General features: G+C 42.1%; 1 pseudogene; it reads left to right on the top strand.

The window, feature by feature from the left end:
- Nucleotides 1-20960: 20960 nt before the first annotated feature.
- Nucleotides 20961-21931, top strand: LOC134911104 (spindlin-Z-like; annotated as a pseudogene).
- Nucleotides 21932-22419: the final 488 nt, after the last annotated feature.

Below are 22419 nucleotides of genomic sequence, written 5' to 3'. Positions count from 1 at the left end.
GCGGGAGGCCTCTCCGGGGAGCCCACAGCAGGCAGAAGCTCACTGGAGGGGATCAGGAGCCAGTAGAGGCTAATTCAAGTAATTTGTGGCTATTTTAAAGCCCTTATGTGCAGGAGCTTCAGCTCAATGTGACCAAGCAGGACAGCGTCCAAGCCACGCCCCCCCGCAATAGCGACTTTTGAATGGCAGATCAGACATACGCATTTTGAATTGGACATAGTGAAAAAAAAGTCATTTTCCCACTCAGTGTGGAAGTAGTAAATTTTTGGCTTCTTGGCAATTTGCGCAGCACTCATATTGAGTTCAGTCACCTAAGAAACAAAAAACATCAGAACACATATTAGCTTCCACAGTCATGTCCACATCACATTAGCCATCACAGTAGTGCACACAGTGAATAAACTTACCAGTAGCTTGAATGTTCTTCCCTGAAGACTCTGGTGTCCCAAACAAGCGCTCCTGCACTGTGACCGCTCAGGCTTGCTCACAATGGCCTTCACTTGCTTCTCTCTGCATCGCAAAACTATTAAAAATGACGTCATCAAACAACAGCACCAACAATGATGTACATGTACACATTTATTAAAAGCATTAAAAATGACGCCATCAAACAGCACCAACAATGACACACATATTTAATAAAAGCATTAAAAATTATGCCATCGCACAACAGCACCAACAATGACACACACATTTAATAAAAGCATTAAAAATTATGCCATCGCACAACAGCACCAACAATGACACACACATTTAATAAAAGCATTAAAAATTATGCCATCGCACAACAGCACCAACAATGACACACACATTTAATAAGAGCATTAAAAATAATAATAGCATTAAAAATGACACCATCAAATAACAGCACCAATAATATAGGTCAGGATATGAAGACATAAAACTGTGGGCCAGATGTGTGAAAGTGCGCTGTGGTTCCCGCTGACCACAGCGCACCTTAAGGCAGCATTTAGCGCTGCATCCATATGTATAATCGGCGTGTTAGCGCCGTATGCCCTGGCCGCCGTGCGCCCCCGCCACTTACTACTTCTCCGCAGTACTGGACGGGAGACGAAGAGCAGAGGCAATGTATGATTGCCTCTGCTGTCACTTTTCGTTTCTTGTGGACGCCGGGAGTAACGCCTCCCCCAGGCAGGCGATGAGTGCGAAATGTGCACTCGCTGAGTTTTTTTTTTCTTTTTTTCAACAAACTTTACTGTTCGTGGCCAGTAATCTGCTGGTCCACAAACATCACCGCGCATGCGCCGGGGGCCTCCTGCGGCGCAGACAGGAAGCAGGAGAGAAGTGTGCATGCGCACAGACTGCGGCGCTGAACCCGGCCGAGCCGATGTGGGAGGTGCGCTACCGCGGGACAGGTAGGATAAAGCCCTCCCACATCGGCGGGGGCCTTAATCATACATTGTGGCGGCGGCTGCGGGCGTATCACCATGATAAATGTGGTGATACGCCCCTGGACACATAACGTCCGTTAGGACGTTTTTTCATACATCACCCCCTGTGTTAGGCAAAGTATATCCCACAGCACATGCTGATTTCCATGACAGCAGCTGAAAATCTAAATGTTAGACAACGTTTAGCAAATATATCTTAGGTCTGTGACACTTATTTTTAAGCATAAAAAAAAACCCACCCCGGCTTACGTCCTTTTCAATGCCAAAATTGGGTTGAAAATAAATCAGTTTACACTACTTATGTTAATTTTGACAAGTCACTGTTCTGAAACCAAATAAATAAAAGCATATTAAATAAAAATAAAATATGACTGGCACAACCCAGCTGTAGGGAGAGAGGAAAAAAAGACAGTGAAACCATGGAAGATTTTTTAGGGGTGGGGGGACGACGACAAATTGTGTAAAATCATGAGCATAGTGTTACTAAAGTGAGTGTGAGTGTGACAGACCTTGGAGACAGTGCACCCGGCTGACATGGGATGTATGAGCCTAATACCCCCGGTGGCTGGATCGCCGGCTGGCTCCCCGCTGGGCTGGCACAGTTCCCGCCTGAGCTGACTGGGTCAAACAAGATTCAACAGGCGCAGAGGCTCCTCACTTCGCGTTCCCAATGATGCATAGCATCACCCACGCACCCCCGCAATGCATCATTGGGAACGGGACTCACGGGTTACACTGGAATGAAGAAGTTGGTCGCGATCTACCGGCGGGAGCTCCGCGAGCTACCGGTAGATCGCGATCGACCTTTTGGCCGCCTCTGATATAGAGAGTTGAATTCCACGTCGTTACCACCTCTTGCTTCAGCTGATGGCAGGACATGTTCATGAGTGTTTGCTGGGGCTCCAATGCCGAAAGTGGCCCGCAATTCTTCGGGCCACCGTCAGCATCTCCTGCACGCACCTGTCGTTTTTAAAAAATTGATGCACCACCAAATTAATTGTATGTGCAAAACATGGGACGTGCTGGAATTTGCCCACATGTAATAAACGCACAATATTGGTGGCGTTGTCCGATATCACAGATCCCTAGGAGAGTCCAATTGGGGTAAGCCAATCTGCGATGATGTTCCCCAGTTTCCGTAAGAGGTTGTCAGCTGTGTGGCTCTTATTGAAAGCGGTGATACAAAGCGTTGCCTGCCTAGGAACGAGTTGGCGTTTGCGAGATGCTGCTGTTGTTGCTGCGGGAGGCAATACATCTACCCAGTGGGCTGTCACATCATATAATCCTTAGTCTGCCCTGCTCCACTTGTTCACATGTCCATGGTTAAGTGGACAGTGGGTACAACTGCATTTTTTAGGACACTGGTGATTTTTTCTGACGTCTGTACATTCTCTATCGCCTGCCTAGAGAAGTGGAACCTAGATGGCATTTGGTACCGGGGACACACTACCTCCAAGCAATTCTCTTAAGTCCCTGTGAACTAATGGCGGATACCGGAGGCACGTCTAACACCAACATAGTTGTAAAGGCCTGAGTTGTCCGCTTTGCAACAGGATGACTGCTGTGATATTTCATCTTCCTCGCAAAGGACTGTTGGACAGTCAATTGCTTACTGGAATTAGTACAAGTGGTCTTCCGACTTCCCCTCTGGGATGACGATCGACTCCCAGCAGCTACAACAGCAGCAGTAGGCGTTACACTCAAGGATCCATTGGAGGAATCCCAGTTAGGAGAGGACTCGTCGGACTTGCCAGTGACATGGCCTGCAGGACTATTGGCGTTCTTGTCTAAGGAGGAAATTGACATTGAGGGAGTTGGTGGTGTGGTTTGCAGGAGCTTGGGTACAAGAGGAAAAAAAGTATTTTGTTGTCAGTGAACTGCTTCCGATGTTACCCAAAGTTTTTGAACTTATCAATGACTTCTGATGAATGCGCTCCATTTAACGTATAAGGGAGGATGTTCCTAGGTGGTTAACGTCCTTAACCCTACTTATTACAGCTTGACAAAGGCAACACACGGTTTGACACCTTTTGTCCGCATTTCTGTTGAAATAATTCCACACCGAAGAGGTGATTTTATTTTGTATTTTAACCAGGCATGTCAATGGCCATATTCATCCCATGGACAACAGGTGTCTCCCCGGGTGCCTGATTTAAACAAACCACATCACCATCAGAATCCTTCTCGTCAACTTCCTCCTGAGCGCCAGCATCACCCATATCCTCATCCTGGTGTACTTCAACAGTGATATCTTCAATTTCAATATCACAAAATGGACTGTGGGTGCTCCTTCCAGCACTTGCAGAGGGCATGCAAATGGTGGAAGGAATAACAATACAGAACAATGGGATAGGAGCCTGCTGGTGGCGCAAATAATGAATGGTTACCGTGATGGGTAGCCGTAATGGTGAAATGTCCATAAGAAAATGCTGGAAAAGCTTCTGGTGGGTTGTTCTCAAATGGATCCGAGTCCAAGGGGTAATATGTAAAAGAAAAACACACAAATGGTGCACACAGTCAATTTAGGATCCCAGAGTCTATGAACAATGGGGGGGGTGACTTATTCCAGGAATCCTTATGGTGTGATGGCTTTACGAATGTGCTTCTATCTGTAAAGGGTCACCCTGGTGTCTGATGAAAGGTAGACTCCTCACATGTATGCTTACTTCAAAACAAAACCAAGAAAACCTATAAAGATTTCTTTGAGGCCTCTGACAGTGCAGTATCTTTCACCCAGTACAAGTTATCGTGGAAAATCCCGTATGGATTATATTAAAAATGAATGCTCACAATCATGCTTACTTGGAAAGACGCCGTTCTTCCATATAACGGTTTCTTTATCAATAAGTCTTCATTTCATCTTCATTCGCTTCCTGACTTCGTATTAAGCTCGATATTAAGCATAAAAACGAAGGGGCGTGTGAAGATTCATATAAATTTATTGTAAAACTACTAAAATCGTAAAATCGTGGTGATTTCCCACAAATGGACCACAAATTGATAACCAGAAAAACAGATGTAAACGCAGCGCAGTACAACAGTGATGTAAGATGTTAAACCCGGGGTATCTCACCGCTAACTGGCTGGAGAAACTGGTATCAAGAGTGTTCTAGGATTCTCACATACTCCACCAACGCGTTTCAACTGGTTCAGTCTTCCCGTCCAGTGCTGGGAAGGTCAGGCATCGCACCCGCCGACATATTTGGACTCTCCTTGGGGATTTGTGATTTAGAACGCACAATTCTTTGCTGTGCTTTTGCCATCTTAACTCTGTTAATTTTTCTAGCGGGAGGATGAGTGCTTCCATCGTCATGTGAAACTGAACCACTAGTAATGAGGAACATAGGGGAGGGCCTTAGCCGTTCCTTGCCACTCCGTGTCGTTAATGGCATATTGGCAAGTTTACGCTTCTCCTCAGACGATCTTAATTAATATTTTTGGGTCATTTTAATGAACTTTTGCTTTTTGGATTTTACATGATCTCGCATCGGCCTTGGCAGACGACAATGATGGCATTTCATCATCTTTGCCATGACTAGTGGCAGCAGCTTCAGCACTAGGTGGAAGTGGATCTTGATCTTTCCCTATTTTACCCTCCAAATTTTTGTTCTCTATTTTTTAATGTGAGGAATTATATGCCAGTAATATATCTGGAATTAGACGGCAGTAATGTCTGGAATTAGATACCACTAGATAGATACCAGATACCACTGTGACTGGAATGATGATGACCTATGCACAGTGACAGGACACTACCACAGCACCCTACAGCAGCAAAATGCAGCACAAGAGAGATTAAGCACTGTTGACACTACTGAGAAGTGATACTGAGCACTGTTGATACTACTGAGAAGTGATACTGAGCACTGTTGACACTACTGAGAAGTGATACTGAGCACTGTTGATACTACTGAGAAGTGATTCTGAGCACTGTTGATACTACTGAGAAGTGATACTGAGCACTGTTGATACTACTGAGAAGTGATACTGAGCACTGTTGATACTACTGAGAAGTGATTCTGAGCACTGTTGATACTACTGAGAAGTGATACTGAGCACTGTTGATACTACTGAGAAGTGATACTGAGCACTGTTGATACTACTGAGAACTGACACTGAGCAGCACGATGCAGCACAAGACACTGAGCACTGACGATACTGAGAATTGATACTGGGAACTGACACTGAGCAGCACAAGGCACTGAGCACTGACCAGTGTGATACTGAGCACTGATGATACTACAGAGAACTGACACTGTACTAGTATTAGTATACCTGAGAAGCACAAAAGCACTCTGGAATTGTCACCCCCCAGATACCACTGTGACTGGAATGATGACGACCGATGCACAGTTACAGGACACTACTACCACAGCACCCTACAGCAGCAAGATGCAGCACAAGACACTGTACTAGTATTAGTATTACTGAGCAGCACGATGCAGCGCAAGACAATGAGCAGTGACACTGAGAGAACGTAGCCACGTCCTCTCTGTACTCTACAATGCCCGAGTGGAAATGGCGGCAACGTGCGGCTCTTTATATGGAATCCGAATCCCGAGAGAATCAGACAGCGGGATGATGACGTTTTGCCTCATTCGGGTTTTCCGAGTCAGGCTCGTTTGTGTTTGACACGTGGCGTTAGGTAGAGTTTGGTTCTCGGCGAACCGAACCTGCTCATCTCTATTATTAAGTAACTCATTTGTTTGTGAACTTAGATGTATTGTACAGTACAGCATGTATTTTTACAGAACACAGGCACAGAATAAAGTACAGTACCTTCGGAAAATAATAGTGGACCAGCTCTTAATCGTGATATTGCTCCCCTCATACATGGACCTTCAATGGATGCTTTGGGTAAGGCTTTAATGAGCTATGTTGACGTTTCCGGAATGACATTCGGGAGAACCTCTCGAGCAATAGACGATTCATCTATGAAAATTACATTGTGAAATGTTTAACTCTCAATCCATCGCCGTGCGTGTTCAACTCTATTCTTTATTCACACCTTTTTATGCTAAATATCCTGCCCATTTTCTTTGAAGGGACCGGACCCGTCCTACACCGGTTACAGTACCTTCGAAAAATATAGGGGACCAGCTCCTAATCGTGATGTGGCTCCCTCATACATGGACCTTCAATGGATTCTTTGGGCGTGGCTTTAATGAGCTATGTTGACGTTTCCGGATATGGGAGAACCTCTCGAGCAACAGACAATTCATCTGTGAAAATGATGCTGTGAAATGTTTCACCACTCAATCCATCACCGCGTCTCTTCAACTCTAGTTTATTCACACCTCTTTTCATGGGAAATATCCTGTCCATTTTCTTTAGTGACAGGTTAAATTTCCGGAGGATTGTCCTCGTTGCTGGCGATAGCTAGTTCTAGCCAGCAAACGAGGAATCGCAGCTCCTTTATGGTGTAGGGACGATCTCTGCCATGATTCCAGGAACGGCGTGCAATCCAGACAGCGTGCGTCCCAGGTTGTTCATCTTGCTCCCAGGATGTCAGTTCCCGTTAGTTGATTATGCCTTTAAGGTACGTAAACGCTCATCCAGCAAAAAACAGTATTTAGCCACCACCTCCCCCTACCCCAATCCCACTTCCCGTTCCCCCCCCTGGGAGCCTGCACATTTCATAGACAAGGGAGGGAGGTCAGAATACAACAAATGTACAACACAATACTGTACTGTATGTACAAAAGAGACCTCCAGTCGCTTTGATAGATGTTTGTAAATGGTACAGTAGCAGTGATCCCTTCTCATAAAGTACAACAGATTCTCTAACGCCGACAATCTACGGTACTGTGTTGCTCGAACAGTTAGTTGCGTCAGGATACACTAATTTATATTTATTGGTATGTCTACGAGTCCACATTGCCGCTGTGTATTTTAGATAGCGGAATGAGACTCTCCTGCAGATTTACCCTGATTTATGTTAAACCTGTGTGCACACTTCTATTGAATGTGAAGGTATATTAAAATGGATTAAAAAAAATAAAGGGAGTGTCAGAAAAAATAAAAATACACTTGCACTTTTGGTAGCGAATTCGGGAATCCTAAACATGGAATGCGAAAGACTTCACCGCTTGCCCACGCCGCAACATAGAAGATACACAAGCTTGTGTAAAAGTGCTGCAAGCAGCGATTCCTTCCCATTGGTGTTTGTTTATGCCGTTAAGGGACTAGGACGCTCATTAGTACAAAACATACAGTATACTGTACATACTTTAACGTCAATGAACTACATTATTGCTATCACACATTGGTTGCTTCTGTATACACGATTTTAATTTTTACTCTATTGCTTTGTCTACGGGACTTGGATGCTCACAAGTTGTAACACGGCACTTGACAAGTGTTTTTAATACGTTCGTTTGCGTCTGTAGTAACTATTTTTATTTTTTTTATTGAATCTCCGTCTGACCATTGGTCTGTGTGTACTTTAAGAGTACTGTCGTCACTGACCATTTGCCAGAGCTTGTAGATCATTCCACCGCTATTAGCTCTAAAGTACTGTTAGTGGAGCAATTAGCCACCCAGTAGTGGAGATGTGTATTCATGCTGAGTCTGTAGTTGTTTCTCAACGCTTCGGTCCGTGATTAAACTCTGCAACCTAAGCTATTGCCTAGGTGTGACTAAACCTCAGTTAAGGTGGAGAAACAGCCAAGATAACGGAGGCTCCATCTGTAGCTACCGGTAAATCCTTTTCTCGTAATCCATAAGGGATATTGGGCGCCCGCCTCAGTACGCTGACTTTTCTGCAGATTCTCTTTTCTATGGTTACCTGTTCAGTAGCTGTTGTTTTGTTACCAGGTAATAGCTCTGGAGTGACCTCTATATTTGGATCATTTATTATTGCCCTAAACATTGGGTGATTTTTAACATCATTGAACCCGCTGCAAGGGAATCTGTACATCTCGGTACATGGGACTCCGGCTACGAAGGTAAAATCAGCTGTGCTAGCTGATCAGCTTTTACGCAGTACGGTGAATGTCAGCTACCACTGCCGCAATTGCTGGGTAATCATTACACCTAAAACCCGCTGCAAGAGACTCCGTGTATTATTGTGCATTGGACACCGGCCATTAAGGAAATTCCAGCCGCACGATCTGGTTGGTAACCGGGCGACGCAGTGAATGCCGGTACGTGGAATACAGATAACGGAGGTCTCGGGTGATTCCAGCTAGTGAACCAGCACGAGTACAAGAGTCAGCACGAGACGATTACTCTGGAAAAATTCCCCCATTAAACAGCTTCATACATCAGTGGCACGGGGAGGATTTCTACCACTCAGCTAGAGGAGACACTTGTTACATATTGACGGTACCCAATTATATGATATACAAATGGTCTAATTGTATGGTGAACCTTCCTCGGTATAATCACAGTACTGTGTTATAGACATTATTTATACGAAGTAACTGATTCTTTTGGATGAACTCTTAGGTGTGTCACACCTTATTGAAATACAGGCTGGCCAGCATATGTGGACATTCTACGTTTAATGAATCGGTGCACTATATTGTGATTTTCATCAAGGGAATTTATTCTGATTAATATACCACTAGTTAAATTTAGAACGACTGTGGTACTTTTGCGGGTTCTTTTATATGATCCAGATGGTTTAGAATTTGCTACATATTGTTCAATTTTATTGTGAGGTCACCTCTGAATTATATAGTGTATACTATATTTTTATATATATTACTTTTTTATTTATTTTTCTTATCCATATTTTGGATCACTAATAAAACTATTATATATTTTTTAAAAAATAATCCTGTTGCGCACAGATTGGTCTTGTTTTCTTGTTTACCTTGTTTTGTTACCAGCCTTTGCTGTTCGTGGTGTGCTGGTGTGTAAATCTCGCCACTCCTTGTTTGTTACTTATCATGTATGTCCTTTCTCCTTTGGGCACTATTTTACCTATAACTGCCTGTAGGAGGGGGCATAGAGGGGAGGAGCCAGCACACCCAGTTTAAGAAATTGAAAGTGCACCGGCTCCTTTGGACCCCGTCTATACCCCATCATACTAAATTCCCTTAATATTCCTTATGGACTACGAGAAAAGGATTTACCTGTAGGTAATTAAAATCCTATTTTTTTTTACCACTGACTGCATCTCCTGCACACCCCTGTAGCACCATATAAATTGTGTGAACAAAACATGGGACATGTTGAAATTCACCCAGGTGTAATGCTCTTACACTATTGGTTGTGTCAGATATCACAAATCCCATGGAGAGTCCAAGTGGGGTAAGCCATTGTGCAATGATGTCCCCCAGTTTCTCCTAAGAGGTTCTCAGTGTGTGCCTGTTACCGAAACTGGTGATAGACAGTGTAGCCTGCCTCTACATGAGTTGGCATTTTTGAAATGCTGCTGCTGTTGCTGAATACATCTACCCAGTGGCTGTCACAGTCATGGTCACAGTTCATGGTTTGCCCTATTCCACTTGCCACATGTCCGTGGTTAAGTGGACACTGGGTACAACGGCATTTCTGAGGGCAGTAATTAATTACACTTTTTGTAATATCCTAGTACAGTCTGGGAATTGCTTGCCTTGTGAAGTGGAATCCAGACAGGATTTGGTACCGGGGGGACAGTACGTCTATCTGTCTAAATATCACTGCACTAATGGTGAATACTGGACGCATGTCTAACACCAGCATAGTTGTTATGGCCTCAGTATTCTGCTTTGCAACTGGGTGACTGCTGTCATACTGTACTAGAGCTTCCTCGCATAGGACTGTTGAACAGTCAATTGCTTTGTTACAGTAGTACGAGTGGTCTTCCTGCTCCCCTTCTGGGATGAAAGTTGACTTGCAGCAGTAGGCGTAGCACTCAAGTACCCTCCAGAGGAATCCAGGATAAGAGAGGAGTCAGACATGGCCAACAGGACTACCTCCGATCCTAACTGAGGAGGAAATTGACGATGAGGGTGTTGGTGGTGTGGATTACAGATGCTTGGATACAACAGACAAATGGAGCTAGGTGTCGCTGGACTGGGTCACTCTCTCATAGCCAAAGTTTCTAAACTTGACAATGACTTGATGAATGCTCTGCAATTGACAAATGAGGGAGGATGTTCCTAGGTAGTTAACATCCTTAACCCTACTTATTATGCAATTAGAAAAGCTGCATATGGCTTGACACTTGTCTGGCTTTTTTGGGGGTATTTTGGCCAGGCATGACAATGGGATTTTTCTTCCCATGGCCAACAACTGTCTCCACTGGTGCCTCATTCAAACAAACCATATGAATCCTCAGCGCCAGCTACACCAATTTCCTCCTCATCCTGGTGTATTTCTATAGTGACATCATCAATATCAGTGTCAGCAAGAGAATGCAAATGGAGGAAGGAGCCTCCTCTTCCGGTACAGTTCGGTAAGACATAGCAACCGCGGACCCACTTGGACACACTATTCGGGAATTTGTGATATTTTTGAAGGTACAGTTGGTTCCTGTTATGCACACCAGTGCCTGCAGAAATGTACTGGTGTCTGAACGGAGAGGGATGCAAAACAAATGAACTCACAGACAGACTGGGGAATATGACATTACGTACACAGAAGGTGATAGGGTAACAAAATAAACACAAAGTGAACAGAGAAGCCTAGAGGCTAAGAAACTGGGTGTCTCCTTAGTATTAGGAATGCTCAGATGGAAAGAAGCGAGATGTTGTGTTTTAATATGTAGAGAACCCGAAATGCTGTTGCTAAGGGCAACAGCAAAACCCTAAAGGGTTACCAACGGGTGTGGCAGTAAACTCCTTGGTCAGAGATGGAATAATAGACACAAGGAGAGTCTCCACAATCCTAGTCCTCACTTGCAGTGCACTGGTTCAGCTTACTGCCACTAAACTGACACCAGAACACCTTGCACAGTGAGAGAGGATTTTGGCAGGCAAGTCTGAGAATACAGCCGCAAACTTGCTAGGTTCACAGAGTAGCAAAAGAACCCCAGCAAGTTAAACGACTGACTCCAGTCTTACTGCTAGGTCTGGATTGGCAGAGTGTAGTACCAAATCCCAAGGCCTATTTGCAGTAAGCAACAAACAAATACAAAGCTACACAGTACTGGCTAACTTTCAGGAACTGACTAACCAACAAAGATTCAGCAGCATCTGCTTAACCTGAGAAGAGGCTTTATATAGCAGGTGCTGTCCACGCCCCACTCAGACCTCACAGACTGTGAGCACAAAAACCAGCACCGGATCCCCTGCCGTGCACAAGGCCTGTAACCACTGCACAGCAAAAGACCCGAACCGGAGTATCAGCTGCGCTCAGGTTACTCCACTAGCACTTGTCTCCCGGTTGCCATGACGACGTGGCAGCACAGGGCAGGAGACCCTAACAGTTCCTGTGTTTCTTCAAGTTTCCTTTTTTAGCACTTCTACAGGGAGGAGGGTTTACGTCAACATTATGAGCTGCAGAACCACCGCTCATAAACCCAGGTCAACGCCTTAGCCATTCCTTCCCACTTCATGTAATGAATGGCACATTGCCAATTTTTTCGTTTCTCTTCAGCTAACTTAAATGTTTTTTCCCCGGATGTATTGCCGTAAAATATTGCTTCTTTGATATGACATGCCCTGTACACCAATTGCACTGTTGTCATGACTAGCGGCAGCAGCTTCAGCACTAGTAGTAGTAAGTGGTTCCTGATCTTTCATTTGTTGTACCTCCATTTCTCACTCACTTAGTGACAATATATAGCAGTAGTGCACGGCAGTACTAGTAGTCACTGAGTGACGCACCAATAGAATTAATTTTTTTCTCTAGATCACACACAGGATATAAAGCAGCAGCTGCAGTATTAGTATTCACTGAGTGACAAAAAATTTATTTCTCTGAATCACACACACAGGATATATAGCAGTAGTGTACAGTACTAGTAGTCACTGAGTGACGCACAATAGAATTATATTTTTTTTCTCTGGATCACACACAGGATATAAAGCAGCAACCGCAGTACTAGTATTCAATGAGTGACACACAAATAAACATTTTTATTTCTCTGAATCACACACAGATTATATACAGTATAAGTAGTGTACGGCAGTACTAGTAGTCACTGAGTGATGCACCAATAGAGAGAGAGACTGTATTTTTTCTCTCTGAATCACACACAGATTATATACAGTATCAGTAGTGTACGGCAGTACTAGTAGTCACTGAGTGATGCACCAATAGAGAGAGAGACTGTATTTTTTCTCTCTGAATCACACACAGATTATATACAGTATCAGTAGTGTACGGCAGTACTAGTAGTCACTGAGTGATGCACCAATAGAGAGAGAGACTGTATTTTTTTTCTCTGGATTGCACACAGATTATATACAGTATCAGTAGTGTACGGCAGTACTAGTAGTCACTGAGTGATGCACCAATAGAGAGAGATACTGTATTTTTTTCTCTGAATCACACACAGATTATATACAGTATCAGTAGTGTACGGCAGTACTAGTAGTCACTGAGTGATGCACCAATAGAGAGAGAGACTGTATTTTTTTTCTCTGGATTGCACACAGAGGATTTATACACTGCATCCGGAAAATATTCACAGCGCTTCCCTTTTTCCACATTTTATGTTGGTCTTATTCCAAAATGGAATAAATCAATTTTTCCCTCAAAATTCTACACCTTATACCCCATAATGAAAACGTGATGTTTTTTTGAGATATTTGCACATTTATAAAAAAACAAAAAACTAAGAAATCACATGTATGTCATTATGGTGTATTGTGTGTAGAATTTTGAGGGAAAATGAATTTATTCTGTTTTGGAATAAGGCTGTAACATAACAATGTGGAAAAAATGAAGCGCTGTGAATACTTTCCGGATGCACAGTACAAGCTGATCTTTAATATTCTTTGATCTTGCTTGCGGTTTTGCTGGTAAAATTTATGCAAGATCATTATCTGTCTTAAGATTTGAACAGTGTCTTTGCAGGATGTCAAGAATCTTTCCAGTGAACATTAAATGTACTAACAAACCTAATCTGTTCCTCCTGGCGGGTTTTAGGTATTAATAATGATTCTCTTGGGTACGTATTGACTTCCGTAATTGTTTGCTTTATGAGCCTGTTGCTGTACCCTCTTGTCTTAAAATGCAGACTGAGTTCATCTTGTCTAATGTGGAAAATGTCTTCATTTGAACCGATCGTTTTGGTTCTGAGTATTTCCCCATTAGGTATGACTCTCATGATTGCTGGAAAGTGGGAGCTTTTTGAGTGCAGAATACTGTTCGTTGCTGTGGGTTTTCTATACAAATCCGTCAGGATGTTTCCTTAATCATTAATGTTGATAGTGATTTCAAAAAAGTTTAATAGAACTTTGGCTGGCTTCTAAGGTCAGTTTCAGATTGAAATCATTAGTATTTAGAATACCTATAAATTCCTTTCATTCCATCAATAAACCTTCCCACGGCATCAGGGTATCATCTATGTAGCTTAGATTTAATAGTATGTTTGTATATCTTAAAAATATTCTTGAAATACCTCCTCTTTCCCACCACCCCAGGTAGATTTTATCGCAAGTGTCCCCATTAATGTCGTTACAGGTACAGTAATTCCTAGATAGTATGAATCCCAATAATTTAATGAGAAAATCACTTACAGAATTTTGAGCCTCCATATTCCAAAAATATCTGGTGGCCTTAATATCATTTTCATGGTTTATACTTGTGTAGAAGCTTTCTACATCACAGGTAACCAGCCACACTACTGAATTGACATTAAGGTGGTTTAACTTATATTCAGTACATCCATAGTATCGCGGGTGTAAAATGGTAATGAAGTCACTTGTTTATGAAAATGATGGTCCACGAATATACTTGAACTCCCTACACCAGTTAGAATAGGTCTGCCAGGTGGTTTGCTCACTTTTTTTTGGTATAAAGTCTGAGTTTTGGGTTTATTTTGAAAAACTCAATCTTTATTGATAAAGCTATTATCACAATGTTCAAGAAATCGTAGGATTGAAACATTTTCTTATAGCAGTTAGCATCACTCAATTGTTTGTTCAATTCTTCTAAGAACATTTTCCTTAGCCATAAAACAACATTACCCTTCTTGTCGGAGGGTTTATTTATTGTGTCCTGCCATTTTGATATCTCACCAAATGTGGTCCGCTCTCCTTTACCCAAATTATATAACTTTTGTTTTGGAGAAATAATTCCTCCAAAATTTGTAGAGTGGCAAGATCTTCTGTGTCCATATTGGTTGTTAAATAGTTTTTTTGTTCTTGATTGAGAGAGAATTTTTTTCAGAAGGATTTTATTAATAAATATTTGGAGATCCTTCTCACACTCAAATGTATTAATATCTTGTGCTGTGAGAGAGACAAACCTTTACTTAACGCTGATGTCTGATTATTTGTTAAGATTTTATTTGTTAAGTTTATGATCTTTTAAGTTGTCTGCTTTCTCTCCTATGGGGGTTATTTCCTGTATCTCCTCTTTCCCTGCTTTTCTCGCCAATATAGGGAGTCTTTCTTCTGGCTCCCTGAGCCCCTCCTAGTTTTTCTCCTATGTCTGTGTTGGTATGTGAATATTTTGGGGTTATCTCTAAAAAATCCCATCTAAAAATTCTTCCAGTCCATCCACCTATATAACCATCACACTTAAGCTGGGCATACACTATACAATTATCTGGCAGATAATCTGTGGTTGGACAATTTTGCATTTTTCTGCTGCAAGGAAGTGTAATTGATGGGCGTCCTCATGAGTCTGCGTGGCATAGTCCATCTCGCGGATATGTTCCACCAGGAGGGTAGATAGTGCTTTCACCATTTCCTCAGCTTTCATTTATTTTCTTCTTTTGCTTGGGACGGTGAACACTGCAAAGGGGTAAATAAAAAACAAAAACAGAATCTGCACTGAACATATATAGTCACAGCCATATATAGTCACAGCAAAGGTACAAGCATACATGTGTTTGTGGCATTCTCCCATCTGCGCATAAGCTACTCATTGCAATAGATACCGTGTGTGTGTGTGTGTATATGTATGTGTGTGTGTGTATGTGTGTGTATATATATGCCATTTATTTTCCGATGTTGGAGCAGTATATATATATATATATACATATATACTGCTCCAACATCGGAAAATAAATGGCACTCGTAAGGCATGTATGAAGACACTGGTATATTGTAAATCAACGTTTCGGAGCCTCCACTCCTTTGTCAAGATACAGCAATATAGCAATAACAGCAGACAAATGCAACACTTACTACATAAATACCCCCACCATCGTACACGCCGTCCTCCATTCACCACCTGCGACGCTGCCAGGTCCACCTCAAGTGACACACTTCCGGGTCGGCGATGACGGCGGTTGCCTAGCAACACCTGCTTGCGTCCCACACAGAGGGTCATTGCGGTGTACATTCAGCGCCGGAGCCAATGGGAGATAAAACAGTAATATATACAATCCCCACATAAAAACATTTGTACACAAAGCATTATGCAAAAAGCGCCGTCCATATAACAACTTAAGGACACAACAGGGTACCTTCTCAGTAATTTTATCCCAACAACATGTTATGAAATTTATTACATGTATCTAAAAAGTCATTAAAGTTACATAATGGAATTCCAGTGTTTTTTTTCGTTCAACCCAAACTGAGTCATAGTATTCAATCTGTGTATCCATTTGGCTTGAGGTCAATAGCCACGCCTACCCACGATCACCGCCCCGTATGTGATCAATAATGAAATATTTAAGCATAGACAATCTATGAGCTTTCTCTTTAAAATGGCGTGCTACTGGCTGATCAATGCATCTACCAAAGACAAATCAATGTTTGATCGATGCAAAGCCATGCGTTCTCTAAACGTCCGTGTGGTCTGACCCACATAGTAGAGGCCGCAAGAACAACCTATAACATACACGACAAATGTTGTTTTACAGGTGAGTACAAACCGGATGTCATACACTTTATTCGCCTGCGGATGTTTTAAACTCTTGCACGCTAGCATATATTGTCACGTTACACAACTGACAACTAGCATATCAGCAGTTTTCTATACACATTTGGTAAATATCAGTTAATACAAGCCTATCTCTAAGGTTCAATCCCCTTTTGAAGGCAGCTAAAGGTCTACTCTCCTTATGCACGTAAGGTCCTTATCTGACTTATCAATTGGCCACAACACCTTAGTGGCCTGCTTAATAATTGGACTAGATACAGTATAGGTGCTTACCCATGGGATTACCTTGCCTTCCTCGCGCTTAACAGCATTCCGTAACCGATCTCTGTCCATTTGCAATACCTGTTGTTTCTGTAACTGCAGAGTAGTTTGATCATAAACCTTTCTGACTAAATTTGGCAATTAGAACATCTAGTCGCTCAGCAACTTTAGAAGAATCTTCATCAATTCTCGCTACCCTCATCATTTGAGACAAGGGCAGTCCTCTTTTCAGAGTGGGAGGATGGTGGCGGCTTGCAGTTAAGAAGGTATTGCGATCTACATCTTTTAAAATAAATGTTGGTTTCCAGATAACCTGAATTAATAGAAATTTTGACATCCAGAAATTGCATAATCTCCGTGCTATATGCATAAGTGAATTTTATACTTGACTCCATCTGGTTAACATCTGTAAGCAGACTATCAAGATTCTCCGCACCCCCTGTCCACAGAATAAAAATGTCGTCTATGTACCGGGTGTACATCCTGATGTACTGACTAACCTCTGGCCTATTTGGGAACATCCTTTCTTCAATCCAAAACATGTATTCCTTAGCGTATGAGGGGGCTACCGCCGACCCCATAGCACAGCCTCGTAGCTGCAGGAAATACTGGCTATCGTATAAAATATAATTGCGAACCAATGTTTAATTCTAGAAGCTGCATAAACAAATCATGATCAAATGTAGAGATATTAAGATATTCATTCAAAAAACCTCATGGCCTGCAGTCCCTCACTCTGGGGGATGGAGGTGTACAGGCTGCACACATCTAGGCAACACATAAGTGTTCCCTCAGGTACAGCCCGCACATCCCCAAACAGTTTGAGAAAGCTTGTGGTATCCTTAAGAAAAGCACTAATAACGGCTGAAGAATATGATCAAGTAATTGAGCAATCTGCTGATATGAGTCACGCGCTGCAATAATCGGCTGCCCTGGTGGTTTCACACTGTTTATGTAATTTTGGCAGTGTATAAAGTACCGGAACTTTGGGAAAATCCCTATATAAAACATTGGACAAGGCTGATGAAATACGGCCATCCAACTCAGCTGCATCTAGAATCCCTTTAAACTCCTGTTGGTACCTCTTCGTAGGATTATTAGGTAGTCTCTTCTAGACTTCAGTTTCACATAATTGGCGCTCTATCTCCGTACGATAGTCACTGATATTCTGGACTACTACAGCCCCACCTTTATCCGCAGGTCTGATGATTATGTCCTCATACTGAGCCATGGACTTAAGAGCAGACACTTCATCTTTAGACATATTCTTCTGTATTCTACCAGGAGCCATCGTGAATCTTGTGACAGAATCATCTAACAAACGGTTAAAAGTTCGTAGTGAGGGATTATTTGATTGAGGGTCATAGGTCGATCTCGAACCTGATTGAATAAATCTACCAACGGCAGAGACTTCTGTACTTACGGTTTTGTTTTGAAAATGTTCTTTCAACCGTAACATGCGTGCCAATTTGTGATGTTCACGTTTCCACTCGAACTCGTCATACATCTTAGTAGGCACAATTGACAGTCCCTTTTGTAGTAAACAAATCTCAGTCGGAGACAATTCCCTCTGTGATAAATTGAAGATTACCGCTTGTTCTTTACCTCCTTGTTTTTTGCACCTCTTGTTTTGCTCGCCCCTGCGGGTGGCAAATCTTTTGCTCCTGTTGAGGAACCTGGTTGGTGCCCTAAAGGTACACTCGTAGAAGTACTAGGGTAATCGGACTCAGAAACCGCAAACTCACTCACTATTGCTGTTTGAAGTGAAAGGGCGACTTCTAGGTGCTCTTGTCTGCCACGGTCTCCTTCTATGCTCTCTGATAGCATTCCGGTTACCATTATCACTGCCTGCCATCCACCGGTATGCTCTATTTTCTTCATAGTCGTTATCAACGGTATAATTTTTGTTTCGTTTACATTTCAATAGATCTTTCTTTTTATACTGATCTCAATTATGTTCCAGTTTCAACAACCAACTGGCATTCACAGGGTCATCAAGAATTTTCTTTGCATCCTTTTTCAACACGAGATTTTAACACGAGTTAACTCCAACTCACGTCTAGATTCCTCTATTACTAAGACCATAAGGTCTAATGCACAATGGTTCAGGATGCCCACCCACTTGCGCACAAAATTGGGTTTGTTCCTACCGATGGTTGGTATATTTTTAGATCGGAATCCACGTGGAATCTTTAGCTCCCTGTAGTAGTCTGAGAGAGATGATGCATGTAACAAATAATCAATTTCACGCCATCTGAATTTGAACAATTGGAAATATATATCCTCCATACTCTGCTTAGTGTCATGACCAGACACATTTTCAGTCAGCAGAATGTCTTCTATTTGTTCAGGGGTAAAACTGAATGTTTCTCCGGCTGATAAAATAAAATTCTGGCACCCTGCTAAATCATTGGAGGCAGAGGCTCCAGAATCCATTTCCATAACTTTATATCAGTTAGCACATTCACAGTGCAATGTGTGCTAAGCAAACAACTCGTACACTATATAGCCATAAAGTCTACCTCAGGTAGGGATGTACTGTATAATGACAGTGTTAGAATATAATACATTCGGTGTCATACCACTGGTGCTAAAGCTCAGCACTTGTAATACATGTTTGCAATTCAGTTGGCACTCTGTCGTTTAGATCCAGCTAGCCTCGGTGCCTGAATCCTCTGGTACATGCAGATCCAACGGCGGAAAATAAACGGTACTCGTAAGGCATGTATAACAATAAAGACGCTGGTATATTGAAAATCAACGTTTCAGAGCCTCCGCTCCTTTGTCAAGATACACCAATATAGCAGTAACAGCAGACATATGCAACACTTACCACATAAATACCCCCACCATCGTACACGCCGTCCTCCATCCACGGCCCACGACACTGCCAGGTCCACCTCCAGTGACGCACTTCTGGGTCCGCGATGACAGCGGTTGCCTAGCACAGAGGGTCATTGCGGTGTTCATTCAGCGCCGGAGCCTATGGGAGATAAAACAGCACAGTTATTTATATATATATATATATATATATATATATATATACTATCCCCACATAAAAAACATTAGTACACAAAGCATTATGCTTCAGGCACCGAGGCTAGTTGGATCTAAACAACAGAGTGCCGACTGAATTGGAGATATATATAATTTTTAATATAAATTTTCTTTTTTAAGATCAATTATGTGTTATGATCTCTGATAAACATCTTGTGCAAGGTTTTAGCTTTGTTGATGCTCCAATCTTTGGATATATATGCAATGAATATTTTCTTTCTCAATGAACAGAAGACCGTAGCATATATTGAATTAACCTGGGATGCGGTCATTAGGTCAACACCACTTTGGTCGACAGTTATTATGTCGACCACTATTGGTCACCATGCATTAGGTCGACAGGTCAAAAGGTCGACATGAGTTTTTCACTTTTTTCATTATTTTGACTTTTTCATACTTTACGATTCACGTGGACTACGAGTGGGAATAGTAACCTTGCCCAAAGCTTGCTCGCCATACAAGGGTACACGGTGCACTAATTGGGGTTCCCCGTCACTTTACTAAGAAAACGACACAAATATAAACCTGCATGTCGACCTTTTGCCCTGTCGACCTAGTACTGGTCGACCTAACGATACTAGGTTGACCTAATGACTGTCGACCTAAGTTGTGTCGATCCAACGACCCATACCCATTGACATAGCAAAGTTAGTGTACATGTGTTTTGGCCTATTCCCAAATGCACACTTGCTACACTGCAACTGGTGCCATATTATTTTTGGATAATGATTTTTTGTGTGTGTTTTTATACTGGTGTAAGTTAAAAAAAAATAATATTTTTTTTTAATATATATATATATATATATATATATATATTTATTTATATGGAAAGAGGGGGTACCCTTTGGCGCTTAGTGGAAAAGGACTGAGCTGCAACTTAGAAGAACCTCCTGTTAGATGAGGCTCAATAGAAAACATTATACAAAACAGATCTAAGTGTGCTTAACAATTGTACTGTATATCACATCGATTAGGTATAAACACAACAAATTAAAAATTCAACTTCAGTGTTTAATACATAAAAATGTCACGATCACATAAAATGTCAGTGAGCAAAACAGCATATTACAGAATGCATAATCAGTATATACAGTTTGTGTCAGTTGGAAAATCCTGATGTGACTTATAACTCGTGACAATTCTTCCTTAGCGGCATTAGGCACAGATGGATAACAGTACTTGAACAAGGGTTGTGTTCAAGTACTGTTAGTCTGACAAAGGAGGGAGGAGGAGGATTGGGGCAACTGGCAGCAGGGGAGCACTGTGCCGCAGCCATCACCTGCAGGGGGAGTGGAGGGAAACACATCCTATCTGCCCCAGATAAGTGACTTCTGATCAGAGCAATTGAGGGTCGGAGTTTTTCTGAAAGGTGGAAAGGAAGGGGTTCTTTTTCATGTAGACTGGAAGGACTACAACAAACTTGGAGTGACTACACTTTTCACCCTAGTTCGGCAGCCCTGCTGCCCTTTAATACACAGATGAATGAAGACTCCATTTGGAAAGGCGGCCGCTCAGCGATCAAGAGCTGATGCAGCACATGCAGGTGTTTCTGCAAATATGATGAAGAAAAGAACATCTCATAAGAAACATCGAAACAATATGGGACCAAGTAAACCAATCTTCCAGCCAAGGCGAAATATTGTAGGCTGTAGAATACAGCATGGGTGGAAAGAGGGCAGTGGGCCAATAACCCAGTGGGTGGAAAGGAACAGTTCTGGATCAAGTACCAGTGAATCCCTCCCTCTATCTTATAAAGTATGATGGATTTGATTGTGTCTATGGACTTGAGCTTCACAAGGATGAAAGGGTGGTCTGCTCTTGAAGTTCTACCAGACAGAGTTGCCTCATCCCGAGTCAGCGATGCCCATTTGGCTGACACAATGATTGGTAAAGCAGTGGAGCATATGTTTGAAACAGAGGATGGTTCCAAGGATGAGTGGCGAGGGATCGTATTAGCACGAGCACCTATTATGAACACATGGTTTTATATAACCTATGAAAAGGACCCAGTCTTATATATGTATCAACTTTTAGATGACTATAAAGAAGGGGATCTTCGGATCATGCCAGACTCAAATGATTCCCCTCCAGCTGAAAGAGAACCAGAGGAGGTTGTGGACAGCCTGGTGGGCAAGCAAGTGGAATATGCCAAAGAAGATGGCTCAAAAAGGACTGGCATGGTTATTCATCAAGTTGAAGCTAAACCATCTGTGTACTTCATTAATTTTGATGACGATTTCCATATTTATGTCTACGATTTGGTGAAGACATTCTAAATGGGATTCTGTATTATTATTTTTTTTGCCAAACTTAATCTAATGTAAACATTTGTAGAAAGTCGCTGCTTTCTGATTACAGAAATGCTCAGATATTCCTGCGAATCCACAATCCATTCCCAGAGGAAAAAGAAATTGAGTAAACCGTTGTTTGAGAACGTTTGTTCTCTTTCCCTTACAAAGGAACAAACCACTTTCCAAGAAGACTAACGTTTTTGGGGTTATGGAGACATAATGTTTTTGAATATAAATCCTAAATCAGGTGGTGTATTAGAGCAAAAGAGTGCAAGAGACCAGCCATGCAGTTTCTGAAATATTATGACAAAATGTAACTGTATTTCATAAGCACTCATTCCTAACTCTGCTAAGTACTGTTTGGTATACTGTATCTGGCTTCCATGAGGTAGTTGTCCATTATTTCAGCTTCCATTGACCTTTTTGAAAGCCTTAGAAGTTATCGATTCTTTTTTTCTTTT

This window comes from Pseudophryne corroboree, chromosome 4 (genome assembly GCF_028390025.1).
Source record: "Pseudophryne corroboree isolate aPseCor3 chromosome 4, aPseCor3.hap2, whole genome shotgun sequence".
NCBI classification, from domain to species: Eukaryota; Metazoa; Chordata; class Amphibia; order Anura; family Myobatrachidae; genus Pseudophryne; species Pseudophryne corroboree.
This window is presented reverse-complemented; position numbering and strand designations above follow the sequence as displayed.